Genomic DNA, 15,985 nt, shown 5'->3' on the forward strand with positions numbered 1-15,985 from the left:
GGGCCGGCTGGCCGGCCCCCTTCCCCGCCCACGCCACATCCTCTTTTTCTACCACTTTGGAAAAGTGTTGTGAGCGGGGTAAAGGCACAGATTTTGGGTTATGTGCACTGCAATCTGCAACTTTTCCCCGCTCACGATGGGTCTAAAAAAGTGGGTGTGACATGGGCGTGGAAGAAGAGGGGCTTCTCATTCATCATTTTCTATGCCTGTTTTAAGGGTTTCAAAATGATCTAAATGTAAGACACCTAGGAAGTTGTCTTACATTTAGACTGTTGCAGAATACACAGAAATTATGAAGAGGCTGGCGCCAGCTATAGGGGTTATTAAGACCAGATCTAAAATGATGGTCTTAAGATTTTACTTTGTATTCATTCGTTGTTTGCAAGGAATGAGACATAGTCATAAAAGACAAGCATTTCAAGAATTCAAAGCTCATTGCCTGTAATATTCTTTAATTGCATAAATTGTCATGCTATTGCCAAGGTAATCATAATAAAATGAAAATATTGCAGTGTTGCAGTGTTGCATATTTACCATGTAGTACAAGGTTTCTGTCATTTATATATCGCTTACATAAAACTAAAAATATACTTTATTTACAGAAATTTCCATTTTTCTGATGTTCTGATATTTAAAGGGAAATCTAGGTTTTAGTGTTGGGCGAGCATGCTCGGTCGAACACCTTTTTCACTCGAGCATCGCGATGTTCGGCACATCACGGTGTTCGTCCGAACACCGCGTGTGCTGGAGCGCGATGCTGGAGTCTCCTCCCCGCACGTTTGTTGGCTGCTACGCAACCAATAAACGTGCAGGGTAGTAGTGCCACTCACTATAATGCCGTAGCCATGTTGGTTACTGGCATTACAGTGATTGGCTGGCTGGAACGCGTCATGGGGTGCTATATAGCACCCGATGACACGTGGTTCAGCTCAGACTCAGGTGAAAGGTGTTAGAGACCCAACAGTCCTTTTAAGGACTATATTTTTATCTGGCTGCAAAATATTATAGCGCAACGTGCGCTAAATTGCGTGCAATTGTTTGGCTGCTGGTGACAGCAGTGGCATTACCTGCGCTACATCTCCTGTATAATGTTAGCCACTGGTGACAGCAGCGACATTACCTGCGCTACATCTCCTTTATAATGTTAGCCGCTGGTGACAGCAGCGACATTACCTGCGCTACATCTCCTGTATAACGGTTTGCACATCCTAAATATCAGGGACATACAGTTAAATTTTTTCGCCGCTGGTGACAGCAAAATTACCTGTGCTACATCTCCTGTATAACATTTGAGCATCCTAAATATCTGTGTTTAATTCAGTTTAATTTATTTGCGCATACACTTACAAAACCTGCACTACTGTTCGTGTGACATACTTGCAAGCATATATACCATTTAATATGCTCAAGGCGAGTAGTAAGGGACAGGGAAGTGGCTGTGCTGCTGATGGTGCATGCAGAGGCCGCGGTGAAACTGTGCCTGCTGCCAGAGCACAAGAAACACACTCATCCACGATACCAAGCTTCATGTCCCAGTTTGCAGGGCGGCGCAGGACACCACTCTTGAAGTCACACCAGTGCGACCAGGTGGTTGGTTGGATTGCAGCAGATAATGCTTCCAGTCGGTTAAGCACCACCCTGTCTTCAACAAAGTCCAGTCTCAGTAGCCAAGAGTCTGGTCAACAGAATCCTCACCCTGATCCTCCTTCCTCCCACCATGGAGAGTCTTGGCAAACAAGTGATCCCACACTCAGATATTCAGAAGAGCTCTTTTCATCGCCATTCCCTGATTTGGCCCTCTCGACAAGCCCGCTTGAAAAGGGACATGAGGAGATCTTGTGCACTGATGCCCAAACTCTTGAGCATCCACAGTCAGAAAAAGATGATGGTGGGGAACGGCAATTAGTGTTGATTGATTGATAATGCTCCGTGCCTCTCTGTGACTATTTCAACAGGTGATGCAGGTGCAATACCTTAGGTAGGGTATTTGCAAATTATTTGCTTTATAATGCTATTGTTTTACCTGTTGTGAATGCTGATGTTTTACCTATGTCACGTACTGTTACACCAGCAGATGGCATATGAGTGGCACTGGGAATGGAGCTAACTACTCCATTCCCCCCACCCTGACAAGAGTTGGCTGGGCTGACTTCCTGCCAGGGAGAGAGGGCTAGCTAGGCTAGTGTGAAGTTAGGGAGCACGTTCCATCAGCTCCTGCGCTTTAGGGTCTTAGGTCGAGAAAACTATCTCTATTGTGAGAAAGAACAATGCTTCAGAGGGACAGGAGCGGTTAGGGTCCAAGGGCCACTTCGAAGTTGCTGTCTGCATACAGACAGCAGAGTGATCAGCTAAAATTTGCTTTACAGACACTGCTGCAATGTGGGGGATAACCAGTTAAGACACCCAACACCATACGCAAGTGTTTGCAAGGTGGGACAGAACAAATTAAGACATCCATCACCCCAGGGCTGGATAGGCAAATCTGAAAGCCTGTATTACATAGTGGACATCTACAGTCACAGGTGCCAGCTTAATAACCATAGTAAAGAAGAATCACGATACAGAGACTTTGTCAGTTAGTTTACATCTGAGTGCCATCTAACCAGCCACCATACCTCATTATCTGGTAACAGAGACTGCACCCTTGCACTCAATAAAGAAACCCATTTGTTGTTCTTTTATATCTACCTGATTCCTTCACTGCACCAAACCCCACGAAGTGATGGCGAGGGAGTACACCATGACACAACAGCTTATCAGGCCCACTACCGCTCCCATCCTCTGCCTCGGCTTCTCAGAGGCTCGCTGCACAGGCTATCGGGCATAAGTAAAGAGTGATTTATGACCAGAAAACCTCTTTAAAGTGCGTGGGTGGGCAAACCTATTTAGGACATCGATGAGTGTCCATGCTAGAGCAGTTGCTAGGTTCTCTTTCATGAGGGCAAAGACAAACCAGTGCAGTGGAACCCCCGACACCCAGCAGCTGAGGCACATGTTTTACGAATCTTCCTCGGTGACACCTTTGGTCCACTCTTGTACCCGTGTCTATATAAATTTACATGTCTAAAATGATATATAAACTGAAGAATCTAAGTGAAACAATGGAACATATCAAAATCAATACAACAATGTGGACTATGAATACGTTTCTACATGTCCTTTAGTAATCACGAATAACGTAATGAAGGTAGGTGTATATAATACACTAAACATGTGGGTGCGCAATTATATATTTAGGGCGTATACTCTCTAAACACGTAGATCAGTAATAATTGGCAACTGTCCTGAATTTGCCTGGACTGTGCTGCAGTTCTAGGGTGTTTGGTGTATTGTAAATCCAGCTTTTTGAAATGCACATTCTATGCCCAATCACTTTGTCATACACTGTTTGCACTGATTGGGTCCCGAAGAGATAATATCTGGGTCTGCAGTGATATGTATAGTCCAGGAGGATCCTCTATTAGGGTCTTATACACAGTTCAGTTTTCATTCTTCTAGCTTGGTTGCTATGAACAACAAGTAAATGTTCTCCATGACAGTTCCCACCTATGAAACCCAAAGGAACAAACCTTGTTTCCCAAAGCAACCATTCAGAGCTCAGCTTATATTTCTTAAACTGCTGGGAAAATAAAAGCTGCACTGTGATTGGTTGCTATAGGAAACAAGGCCAGTTATTCTCCTGATAGATGAGGACCCAAGTACTTGCAAAGTGCTTCTTTCAATAAGCTTTATTAACACTAAAACAGAAAGCCTATATAAAAGTAACAACTACTAAAGTAGTATATATCAAAAACATACATTTAATTTACTGAAAGGGGTATTACTGTCTTAGGATACCCTCTTCCTGACCTACTCCAACCTGTATGAGCCATCAGTGGGGGTAGTAAATGTGCTATGCTGTTTCCCTAACACCGATTCACTTGTATGGGTAACACGTAAACCACGTATCAGTTTGCCCTGTTATTTCTTCAGTTAAGACTACTTCTGGCAGCCACAGGTTGGGGAGGGGGCCATCCTGAGATGGGATACCTCTTTAATCTCACCAAAGTCTTTTATATTATATTTATATCCATTTCATCAGAATTTACTGACAATTTAGGGTACAGTCACACGACCATGTGAATTTGCGGTTCACATAAAATTACGACTGACGTCCGTGTCGCATCTGTTTTTTCCATTGCATCCATTGTAACAATGCCTATTCTCCACAAGATGGACAAGAATAGAACATGTTTTATCTTTTTTGAGGGGCTGTGGAACGGACATACGGATGCGTATTGAAATGAATGGGTTCGCATCCCATCTGCAAAAAATGCGGATCAGATGCAGACCAAAAATACGGTCATGTGAATGGAGCTTAATATGCACAGGAGCTGCCAGGCTGTCCCTTCATGTCTGCTATGGAAAACAAGATTGAATAGTCTGATCTGAGGAGTAAGGTCCCTTTTACATGGCCTGATATGGCATAGTTGCTAACAATCCCTAATTTTCAGAGGCAGTCCCTGCAAATGTGGGCTGTACCTGGCTGAAAATAGGTGTGCCTTATGTAAGCTCTACCCATAAATGGGCCTTCATGGGGTGTCCCGAATTTACCAAATGCAAGGTTGGTAAGTATGATAGAGCAGGCAATGACTGGGAGCGAACGTTCATAGGAACCTCCGTGCTAGCGGCATACACATGCAGCAATCATTGAAGGGCATATGGGGCATATGGGGATGAATGATCGTCAGTACGATGACTTGTCCCCATAGTTTCCATGTTTGTCGGCAGCACATCCCAATCATCTGGCCGTCTAAATGTGCCGCCGATGAACGAGCGAAAAGCTTGTTCATCGGGTGATCCTGTCGGTAGTGCAGGCATCACCGATCATGGCTTCTGAGCAGCGATCTGCTACTCAGAAGCCTTGATTCTGTATGAGGACAAGGGATCGCTATAGCGAACCTTCGTCCTCATACAGTGAAGGATATCGCTGCATGTAAATGCGCGGTCCCTTTCAATCTGTTGACCATCCAATTATTCAGCCAACAGCTATTTAATGTCCACCTTGGACTGAGAGCATGAGAAGGAAATGAATGAACTTGTGATCCATCATGGAACCTGTAGATAGACCTCCTTCTCACGTGACAACACTGAGAACACTGAGATAAGGAGGTGTATAGAAATAACGTACAAAGGGAACTAACTACATGTTTATCACCTGGCCTTCAATCTCAGTCTCTGACATAATAAAAATGTATTTCTCAAGATAAGTCACCGGAGATAAACTTCTCATGCAACAAACTGCAACATCTACAGTGGTGAAGGTGATGTTCTTGTGAGTAGTGTTGTAAGTGGTGGAGCCCTTGTATGGCTCTGTTCACATGTGCACTATGGTTTCCATTCATAATAGAAGACATCCTACTGTGCTGGGTACAACACAGAGGATCCTAGGGGTGACCAATAGAGCCAGTTGACTTATAATGGGATCAGTTGGCTGTCTGTCAAAGTTTCTGTTATTATGGGGTTGAGCTGAGAGAACTCCTGATGGAAATCCTGAATGGGTGTACAAGTACTCTAGGTTTGAGGAACCAGTTACACATCTCTAAGAGGCATCAATGGAGAGTAAACCAAAAAGAAAAGCACCAGCAACAAATTATTTCAAGATGCACTGGCTCCATGGCTCCTAGGATCCAGCAGGTCATATATACAGTATACACATGTAGTATGGTGGCTAGACGTCAAAGATTCAGTTTGCTGTTCCAGTCTTGTAACAAAAAATGATGGCTAGGGTAGAGTGTCTTGTTGGTGCCCTCCCCTAGCACTCAGTACCTGGGGTTATCTCCTCTCTAACTATAGACCAGAGCTGTATACATGTATCTGATGGCTATACAGGTACATACTGTACTCTATACTGCAATCTATAATTCCTAGCTGAGTTTGCTAATCTGCACAATTGATTGCGATTTTATGATCTATGGTTTGGTCTTCAAGTGCACTTACCATGTTATCTTAACCCAGTAATTACAGTACTTATGTACAAACAATGGAGACCCAATGAATTGAAACAACCAATTCAGCACTGCTATATCTGCATCTAGATACAAAGTAAATAGCTGAATCTGTCTAAACACATAAAGATGCATTGAAAACATGCATGAATAGGCATTTCATTCATTCATTGGGCACACATAAAGAAACCCCAAGACATGAGAACACCTGTAACCCTATTACAATTACTAGCAATAAAACCCTGAAAAAACTGCTGCACCACTGGGCTCCATCCTATAGAGAGATAGGAGTTCACTCTAACCACAATAAGGTTAGTAGAAAGTAAGTTATACAATATTTAGAGATATCTAGCGATCTATATACTATATATATATATATATATATATATATAAAAGTCATTATATGTACACCTATATGGCGGTATCACAGTGCACACAAGGAATAGTTCAGTATTAGTTCTGATATATGTATGTGTGATTATAAAGCACATCGGTATCTTTGCACATCACACACTAATGCAGTGTAACTTTTGTGCACATTCCAAGACCCCCCCCCATGTTGTCAGTCACCCCCCATGCCCCATCCCTGGCCAGGACCTTACCTTCTCTACAAGGCACCCAGTGTCCCTGCATCCACCTATCCACATGAAGTGTAGGGCAGCTCCTGCAGACACACACTCTCCCTGTGTCACTCAGCAGCCCAAGGCTCAGGAAGAAGGCAGGGAGAAGGAGCACTGAGGAGGAGAGAAGGGGTGTGGAGAGGGGAGTTTATTTAACAGAGCACCTATTGTCTGCAAACCCCAGCATATGGTATATTTCATACATATTGAATGCATTAGGCTGCTACAGACTGGAGTGTAGAAGTACAATATGGGCGATGACGGGGGGAATAATATTCAGACATCTACCAAGATGTGCCACAAGTCTTGCTAGAATTGTTCAGCAAAAAACTTCTCATTCTAAAAGCTTTAAAGTGATGCTCCAGCTTTGTAGTCACATCCATAAGCAGGGTCTCTGGACCTAACAAATGGAGTCCGCTGGAAATCGGTCACAAGGAGCATTTTAAGGTGTCCTGGCAACACAAGCAAATTTGGGGCAAGTAGGCAAGGCATCCTATACTGCTTCAAGCATTGTCATTGGAAACTATACAGAAATCTCCCGACATATACATCAACACATCCACAGACTTCTATGACATTTGGCCAGGATGTGTCCTCATCCTGCAGCCACAACAATATTGAAAATGTAACCGATTGCAGCGCTGGGGTCCTAGGTTCGAATCCGACCAAGGACAACATCTGCATGGAGTTTGTATGTTCTCCCTGTGTTTGCGTGGGTTTCCTCCGGGTTCTCCGGTTTCCTCCCACACTCCAAATACATACTGATAGAGACCTTAGATTGTGAGCCCCATTGGGGACAGTCGGATGCTAATGTCAGTAAAGCGCTGCTGAATATAGTAGCGATATATAAGTGTATACAATAAGTAAATAAATTACGCATTTTCAATAAAAAAAGGTATACTGTACCTCACTTTTTTAATGGTAGACTATGGCATACAGATAGGTATATATACATCTGGGCGTATGTTCTGTGGGACAGTTTCTAATATTCCTACAGTGCTGTGAATGTAACCTCATAAACCAATACAGAAGCTAGCATCTGCCCCTATGCAATGTATATGGCAACCTGCCCATATATAAATTTTTTCTGTATTGGAATTGCCAAAATGAAACGTGTACTTAGCCTTAGGCCCTGTTCACATTGGGTTTTTGCCTGCGGAATTTGGCGCAGAATCTGTGCCAAAAAGCCGCCAGCAGCAACGCTGATTCTGCTTCCCATTGTTTTCAATGGAAGGCTATGCTGCAGCTTATAACCACCACGGCAGCAAGAAAGAACATGGAGTAAACCTTGAATGGGTCCGCGGCTTTCATGTGGTGGACTTGCGCGTGCCAAATCCTCCATGTGAAGTAGCAGCCACAGAAGTGCAGGCAGTCTGTATTCTGTCTATACAGCATGGCATAGTAGGCACTGTGATTGTGTCAGCACTGCTTTGACAGGATACATGCCGCCCTAACAGATCAATCTGTTATCAGCGCTACCGGCGCTGCGCCCTATATTGCGACATTCATTGCCATACTGCATTTTATCAAAGGTACCTGGCATTGCTATTTATGAGATTGCTTAATATCATTAAAGTGGGAGTAATGATAACAGCACCCTGAAGGTAATACAGGCTGCTATTTCAAGCAAAAACATTACTTACGGTAGACACTTGTAGTCCAAAAGAGAAAGTAATTGCACACAGCTTCCACACCCAGTGCATTGTAACCAGCACTGACACTGCCAGTGTAATCACAGCTGTAGGGGAGGACTCTGCTCCCTGTTACTGCTATGGGTCAGAGGGCGTCACAGGCAGACACCATAATAACAGATCCATGAGGGAGCAGGGCATTGTGCCTTATCAGCCATGGCATGAATTATGTAACTGCGTAATCTTGTAACCTGAGTTTTTATACTGCTCAGATTACAAACTCCTGGGAGCAGAAGCAGCAACTATATAATTTAGGATTGACATGTATGACTGTGATTTGGTTATCCATCCCAGAACAAAAAAAGCTGTTTTTAAAGTCATAAAAAAATACATTTTCATCACTTTTTTGCTTTACTTAGTGCTACTGGTAATCTGTGCTGCTGGGGGTGGCTGTCTCTGGACAGAATCAGTGTCCTTCCCCCTCTGGCAGCTGCCAATTTAGTCCACTCTTACTTCCACTGCAGAATGAGTTTTCTTAGCTATAACTGCTATGATACTGCAGAGGCTCTACTCCTTCTCTGACAAGCAGGACAGAAAACTTTTTCTGTTGGCCACTTTGCAGTAAACAGAGGCTCACTATGCAGAATCCTGGTTGTGGGTAGAATGACTGAGCATGTGTGATCGGCTCTGTAGATGGACATGCACATTTAAAGCATTTTGTGTACCAGGTGGCAGCATACTATGTAATTACATTTCTTTAACTGGGGTTGTTCTCAATATAATAAGGCTATAGCCTAGAGGTATGTGGTCAGCATTGCAGGAAGATATCCCTGGGGAGAATTCTACATTTTCTTCTTCAGTTATATTTTTTCTACATCAATTAACCCATAATAAAAGGTTTTCTATACTTAGAAAGATATTAATGTGTCTTTACAATCATACAGTGTGCCTGTGAATAAACCAGTAATATGTATTAGCTTTCTAAGCATAGAAAACCTATATTCTCAACATGACAAGGCTATACTAAGCAGTGTATATGATATATACATGCTATGACACAGCTCTGACCTCAGTATGATGATGTCTAGCCCTATCAATCAAGGGGAGGGAGGAGTGTGCAGAGCACAGGGGTGTTATAAAAACAGTGCTCCAAGGATTCGGCCCCACCCCCTGGTGCTTCAATATGCTCATTTGCATATGAATAAAAACACAGATATCTCTGCAGCTGTTTAACATACAGACAAAAGGTAAGTATCATTCTAATCAGCATAAACAAACGTGCAGGGCAGTATGCCTGGTTTAATAGGGTTGATCATGCTGACAGAGGCTCTTTAAGAAATCCAGTCTATTCTATCACCTGCATACCAGCACCTAGCAAGAAGAAAGGGCATCGACATGAGTAAAGTATTTCAGCAGGAAAAATGGCAAAGAAATAACCAATGAAACTGATTTAGAAGGGCCTAATACTGGCCATATACATTAGTCTTTTGTTTACCGAACCCGATGAGAACTGCAGGCTCATCGGATGCACTAATTTGTGTGGGGAGCTCCCAACCCTACCCTGACAGATGATTTCTGGGGATACAAAGATATGGCTAATTAATATTTTCATCCAATCTTTTTGTTCTCCCTAGAGATTAGCCACCTCCAGAAGTTCTCCACTATCCTCATAGAATACACATCCATGTGTGGCTAAGCCAAATGTGTTTGTGTATGGGGAAGCCGGGAGGGAGTTGAAAGAGATGACTGTCAACCGAATGATCATTTGGCCGACAGCTATGAATGTGCATTGGCAGCTTTAGTCCTAATTTGAGATCTCTACTAGTGACGACATGCACACTTTCATCTTGATACTGAATCCTACAAACAGCTCAGCATCAGGGGCGAGCTTGACCGAGGGGGCAGGGGGGCGTAACTGCCCCCCCGGGCTGGTGCTAGCAGGGCCGGCCTTTGGGGTGTGCCACTGCACAGGGCGCATCACTCCAGCAAGAAGAAATGGCGCCACTACAGCTGTTCAGCAGCACTCAGTAATAGAGAACTGAATCATGCTGCTGGGAGCTGCTGTCAGCGAATGCGGCTGGTGCACATGTACGCTCCCTGCTGTGCTCAGCAACTCATTGCTGACACGGCCGCCGGTTGCCTGCTCCACTAGGGCAGGATGCTGCTTTCACTTGCAGCCAGGCAGCGCCTGCCCTGTTCTCTAAAAGTTATCCCCATCCCTAGTGACGTCACTGGCGGGTCAAGTGAGATACACACTGACCCACCAGTGCCGCCATTAATGAGAGCATGACTGCAGTGGAGAGGCATTACTCTGCTCTGGTCTGGGCCCTGGCCACCTGGGTCACTCTTATTAATAGACACTTAATTATAGACAGATGCTCATCCAGAAATTTGGGGGGCAATGGACTGCTTGGGCATAAAAGTAAAATATAAGTTATTTGGTTAGGAGTGGACAGATAGTGAGTATAATATTAATATAATGTGCAGGTGAGGTTCTGGTGGAGCACATGGCAGCAGCAGAAGGCTGCCATACACATAATATATAATATATGTACTGCCATTAATAATTATGTACACTTTTGTATATACTATATATCTGTACATAGTGCATTTGTTATACCTCTTACCTGATACATAGTATATACACAGTGTACTGATATGTCAGATACAAGATATAATAGATGAAGTGTGTACAGATATATAGCATATACAGAAGTGCACTGATATATCTGTACCCACTACATCTTTTGTACAGATGAAGCAGTGCTAACAGTCACACTTGTTGAGTTATCACATCTAGTTAACATGTTATGACTGTGACTGTTAAGGGTCTATGCACACGACCGTGTTTTCTTTCCGCATCTGATCCTCATTTTTCTTGTGGGTCGGATGCAGACCCATTCACTTAAATGGGGCCGCAAAAGATGCATGTGCCATGTGACGTCTGCATCTGTAAGTCTGTTCTGTAGCCCCGTAAAAAATAGAACATGTCTTATTATCCATTTTGCGGACAAGGATAGCAGATTTCTGAAGGAGTGGAAAAAAAAAGGGTGGCAGGCTCTCGGCTGATATCCACAATTTGCGGACCACAAAAATGGCTACAGCCATGTGCATGACCCCTAAGGGCTCATTCACATGACTGTATGTATTTTGCGGTCTGCAAAAAACGGATCCGCAAAAAATACGGATGACATCGTGTGTATTCCGTATTTTGCAGAACGTAACAGCTGGCCCTTCATAGAACAGTACTGTCCTTGTCCGTAATGCGGACAATAATAGAACATGTTCTATTTTTTTTTTGCGGAACAGAAATATGGACATACGGAAACAGAATACACATGGAATAACTTCAGTTTTTTTTGTGGAACCATTGAAATGAATGGTTCCACATACGGTCCGCAAAAAAAACGGAACGTAAACAGAAAAAATATACGGTCATGTGAATAAGCCCTTAGTCTGCTACATCTGGACAGTACCTTATACCTGACGTACAGTTGTAAGAAAAAGTATGTGAACCCTTTGGAATGATATGGATTTCTGCACAAATTGGTCATAAAATGTGATCTGATCTTCATCTAAGTCACAACAATAGACAATCACAGTCTGCTTAAACTAATAACACACAAAGAATTAAATGTTACCATGTTTTTATTGAACACACCATGTAAACGTTCACAGTGCAGGTGGAAAAAGTATGTGAAACCTTGGATTTAATAACTGGTTGAACCTCCTTTGGCAGCAATAACTTCAACCAAACGTTTCCTGTAGTTGCAGATCAGACGTGCACAACGGTCAGGAGTAATTCTTGACCATTCCTCTTTACAGAACTGTTTCAGTTCAGCAATATTCTCGGGATGTCTGGTGTGAATCGCTTTCTTGAGGTCATGCCACAGCATCTCAAATCGGGTTGAGGTCAGGACTCTGACTGGGCCACTCCAGAAGGCGTATTTTCTTCTGTTTCAGCCATTCTGTTGTTGATTTACTTCAATGCTTTGGGTCGTTGTCCTGTTGCAACATCCATCTTCTGTTGAGCTTCAGCTGGTGGACAGATGGCCTTAAGTTCTCCTGCAAAATGTCTTGATAAACTTGGGAATTCATTTTTCCTTCGATGATAGCAATGCGTCCAGGCCCTGACGAAGTAAAGCAGCCCCAAACCATGATGCCCCCACCACCATACTTCACAGTTGGGATGAGGTTTTGATCTTGGTGTGCTGTGCCTCTTTTTCTCCACACATAGTGTTGTGTGTTTCTTCCAAACAACTCAACTTTGGTTTCATCTGTCCACAGAATATTTTGCCAGTACTGCTGTGGAACATCCAGGTGCTCTTGTGCAAACTGTAAACGTGCAGCAATGTTTTTTTTGGACAGCAGTGGCTTCTCTGTGGAATCCTACTATGAAATCCATTCTTGATTAATGTTTTACGTATCGTAGATTCGCTAACAGGGATGTTGGCATATGCCAGAGACTTTTGTAAGTCTTTAGCTGACACTCTAGGATTCTTCTTCACCTCATTGAGCAGTCTGCGCTGTGCTCTTGCAGTCATCTTTACAGGACGGCCACTCATAGGGAGAGTAGCAGCAGTGCTGAACTTTCTCCATTTATAGACAAATTTGTCTTACCATGGACTGATGAACAGCAAGGCTTTTGGAGATACTTTTATAACCCTTTCCAGCTTTATGCAAGTCAACAATTCTTAATCGTAGGTCTTCTGAGAGCTCTTTTGTGCGAGGCTTCATTCACATCAGGCAATGCTTCTTGTGAAAAGCAAACCCAGAACTGGAGTGTGTTTTTTATAGGGCAGGGCAGCTGTAACCAACACCTCCAATCTCATCTCATTGATTGGACTCCAGTTGGTTGACACCTCACTCCAATTAGCTCTTGGAGATGTCGTTAGTCTAGGGGTTCACATACTTTTTCCACCTGCACTGTGAACGTTTACAAGGTGTGTTTAATAAAAACATGTTAACATTTAATTCTTTGTGTGTTATTAGTTTAAGCAGACTGTGATTGTTTATTGTTGTGACTTAGATGAAGATCAGATCACATTTTATGACCAATTTGTGCAGTAATCCATATCATTCCAAAGGGTTCACATACTTTTTATTGCAACTGTATCAATACATTGCTGTATATACTATGGGCCAGATTTATCATTACTCTGACAGCTCACTCCACTTTCACATATAGCTAAAGTCAGTTTTAGCCAAGTCAGATTTATGATTGTTGCATGTTGAAGCTCTACTTGGAAACTTGTTAAGATCCAGCCATGCTAAATATGATTTTTTGCCATTTTTCAAGTGGTCTTAAACTTTTGATCAGGACTGTATAAGAGGCACTATACATAATGGGGACACATACAAGAGGCACTGTACATAAAGGGGGCACATATAAGAGGCACTATACATACAGGGGGCACATACAAGAGGCACTATACATAAAGGGGGCACATATAAGAGGCACTAAACATACAGGGGGCACATATAAGAGGCACTATACATAAAGGGGGAAAATAAGGGGCACTATACATAAAAGGGGCACTATACATAAAGGGGGAACATACAAGAGGTACTATACATAAAAGGGGTGCATATAAGTGACACTATTTATAAGGGACACCAAGGATGTTGGACTATATACAGGGGTCATAGAGCATGTAGCACTAGCATTAGGGGCACTGTGTTTTTAACTACATACAGAAGGCACAGAATGTGTTGTACTACATACAGAGGACACAGCATGTGGCACTATATACAGAGGGCACAGAGTGTGTGGCACTATATACAGAGGGCACAGAGTGTGTGGCACTATATACAGAGGGCACAGAGTGTGTGGCACTATATACAGAGGACACAGAGCATGTGGCACTATATACAGAGGGCACAGAGTGTGTGGCACTATATACAGAGGGCACAGAGCATGTGGCACTATATACAGAGGGCACAGAGCATGTGGCACTATATACAGAGGGCACAGAGCATGTGGCACTATATACAGAGGGCATAGAGCATGTGGCACTATATACAGAGGGCACAGAGTATGTGACACTATATACAGAGGGCACAGAGCATGTGGCACTATATACAGAGGGCACAGAGCATGTGGCACTATATACAGAGGACACAGAGTATGTGACACTACCATTGGGGGCCCTGTGTGTGGCACTAATGCTGCTATTATATTCAGGGCACAGCATGTGGCAGTAAGAGGAGTTTGAGTTAGTATGTGCCGATGTGTTGGTAAAGCCAGAAGCTGAAGACATCTTTTCTGCAAAATCTAACAGAGACGTGTCATGGCTGGAAGATGTCATCATGGTGGTCTGAACCAGATGGAGAAGAACTCAGGAGAAGATGTCACCTGTAAGTTGCTAAATGGAAATGATTATTCTGTTACTGACTGTGTATGATGAGTGCTGTAGTCACCTTGATGATCTACAGCTGATGATGGGTGGCAGCATGCTGTTTTGTGAAACAACTCCCAGCATACCTTTAATATTGTTGAGACCATACTGGGAGCTGTAGGTTCACACTGTATAAGCTTATGTGACAAGGGCTGACCTGACTACTCGTATTGTATCTGTATTGAAAATCTAGTAATGTACAGTTGCAAGAAAAAGTATGTGAACCCTTTGGAATGATATGGATTTCTGCACAAATTGGTCATAAAATGTGATCTGATCTTCATCTAAGCAGTGCAGTTTCTAGGTAAAATTTCTCTCAGGGCGAGTGTCAAAAAAACTTTCCCCCCCCCTCAAAACTGCTCGATGAAATAAGTGTCTCCCCATTGTAAAAAATGTGTAACCACATTGCACGGACGGTCACAGTGATGCACCCAGTGACCCACTGTCCCACAGTCTCAGGCTCTCACTCACAGCAGGCTTCTTTCTCAGCACTGCTCCGGACGGGCGGTAACAGGCAGGCTCTGCAGGCGGCGGGGCTCACCTCACTCACTGTACGTCACGCGGCCCATGACGTACAGTGAGTGAGCGCCGCCGCCCGCACTGCCTGCCTGTGGGGGGACATTATTTTTAATAAGGATCACTATGGACATTATTTAGAATGGAGGCTGCTGTGGGTGTCATTATAACTGTATAATGTCTGATAGGCCTAGTCCTGAGTTATATTACCCTGCCCATGCCCTGTATAATAATGTACCCTGATACCCCTTAGTTATATTACTCCAGCGGGGTAATATAACTAAGGGGTATCAGGGATGGGTACATTATTATACAGGGAATGGGCAGGGTGATATAACTCAGCTCAGGACTAGGCCTATCAGACAGTATACAGTTATAATGAGTAATGACACCCACAGCAGCCTCCATTCTAAATAATGTCCATAGTGATCCTTATTAAACTTAATGTCCCCCACAGTGACAGTGGCCCCCATTTTCATGTCTCCCACAGTGGCCCCCCATTGTAATTAATGCCACCCCCCATTGTAATTAATGTCCCCCATTGTAGTTAATGCCCCCCCCATTGTAATTAATGCCCCCCCCCCCCCCAGACCATCACTCACCTCACAGCAGGCATCAGCACTGCTCAGGGGCTCAGGGCGGGCGGTAACAGGCAGGCAGTGCGGCGCTCACTCACTCACTGTACGTCACGCGCCTGCGCCGCCTAGTGGGAGGAGCAGGCGCGTGACGTCAGTAAGTGCCACCCGCACTGTCTGAAGAGTGAGAGGACTCGGGCCGGCACTCGGGCGCAGGTCAGGCGAGATGTCAGAGGGACGGAGGCAGGGCGCACGGCA

The 15,985-nt window shown here is 43.8% G+C and overlaps 1 protein-coding gene across 2 annotated transcripts in view; it reads right to left on the reverse strand.

The window, feature by feature from the left end:
• Positions 1-8,344, reverse strand: part of SYNPO (synaptopodin) — a 113,016-nt gene extending 104,672 nt beyond the window's left edge. The window contains exons 1-2 of one of the 2 annotated variants that reach the window (XM_040440503.1): positions 8,251-8,309; positions 6,590-6,721 (exon numbers count right to left, since the gene is read on the reverse strand). The gene's annotated coding sequence lies outside the window, so the exon portion shown is untranslated. Of the gene's footprint in view, positions 1-6,589; positions 6,722-8,250 lie in introns of both variants that reach the window. The other variant, XM_040440511.1, reaches the window with a different exon arrangement.
• Between the last annotated feature and the right edge of the window lie 7,641 nt (positions 8,345-15,985).

Source organism: Bufo bufo, chromosome 1 (assembly GCF_905171765.1).
Source record: "Bufo bufo chromosome 1, aBufBuf1.1, whole genome shotgun sequence".
Taxonomy (NCBI): domain Eukaryota; kingdom Metazoa; phylum Chordata; class Amphibia; order Anura; family Bufonidae; genus Bufo; species Bufo bufo.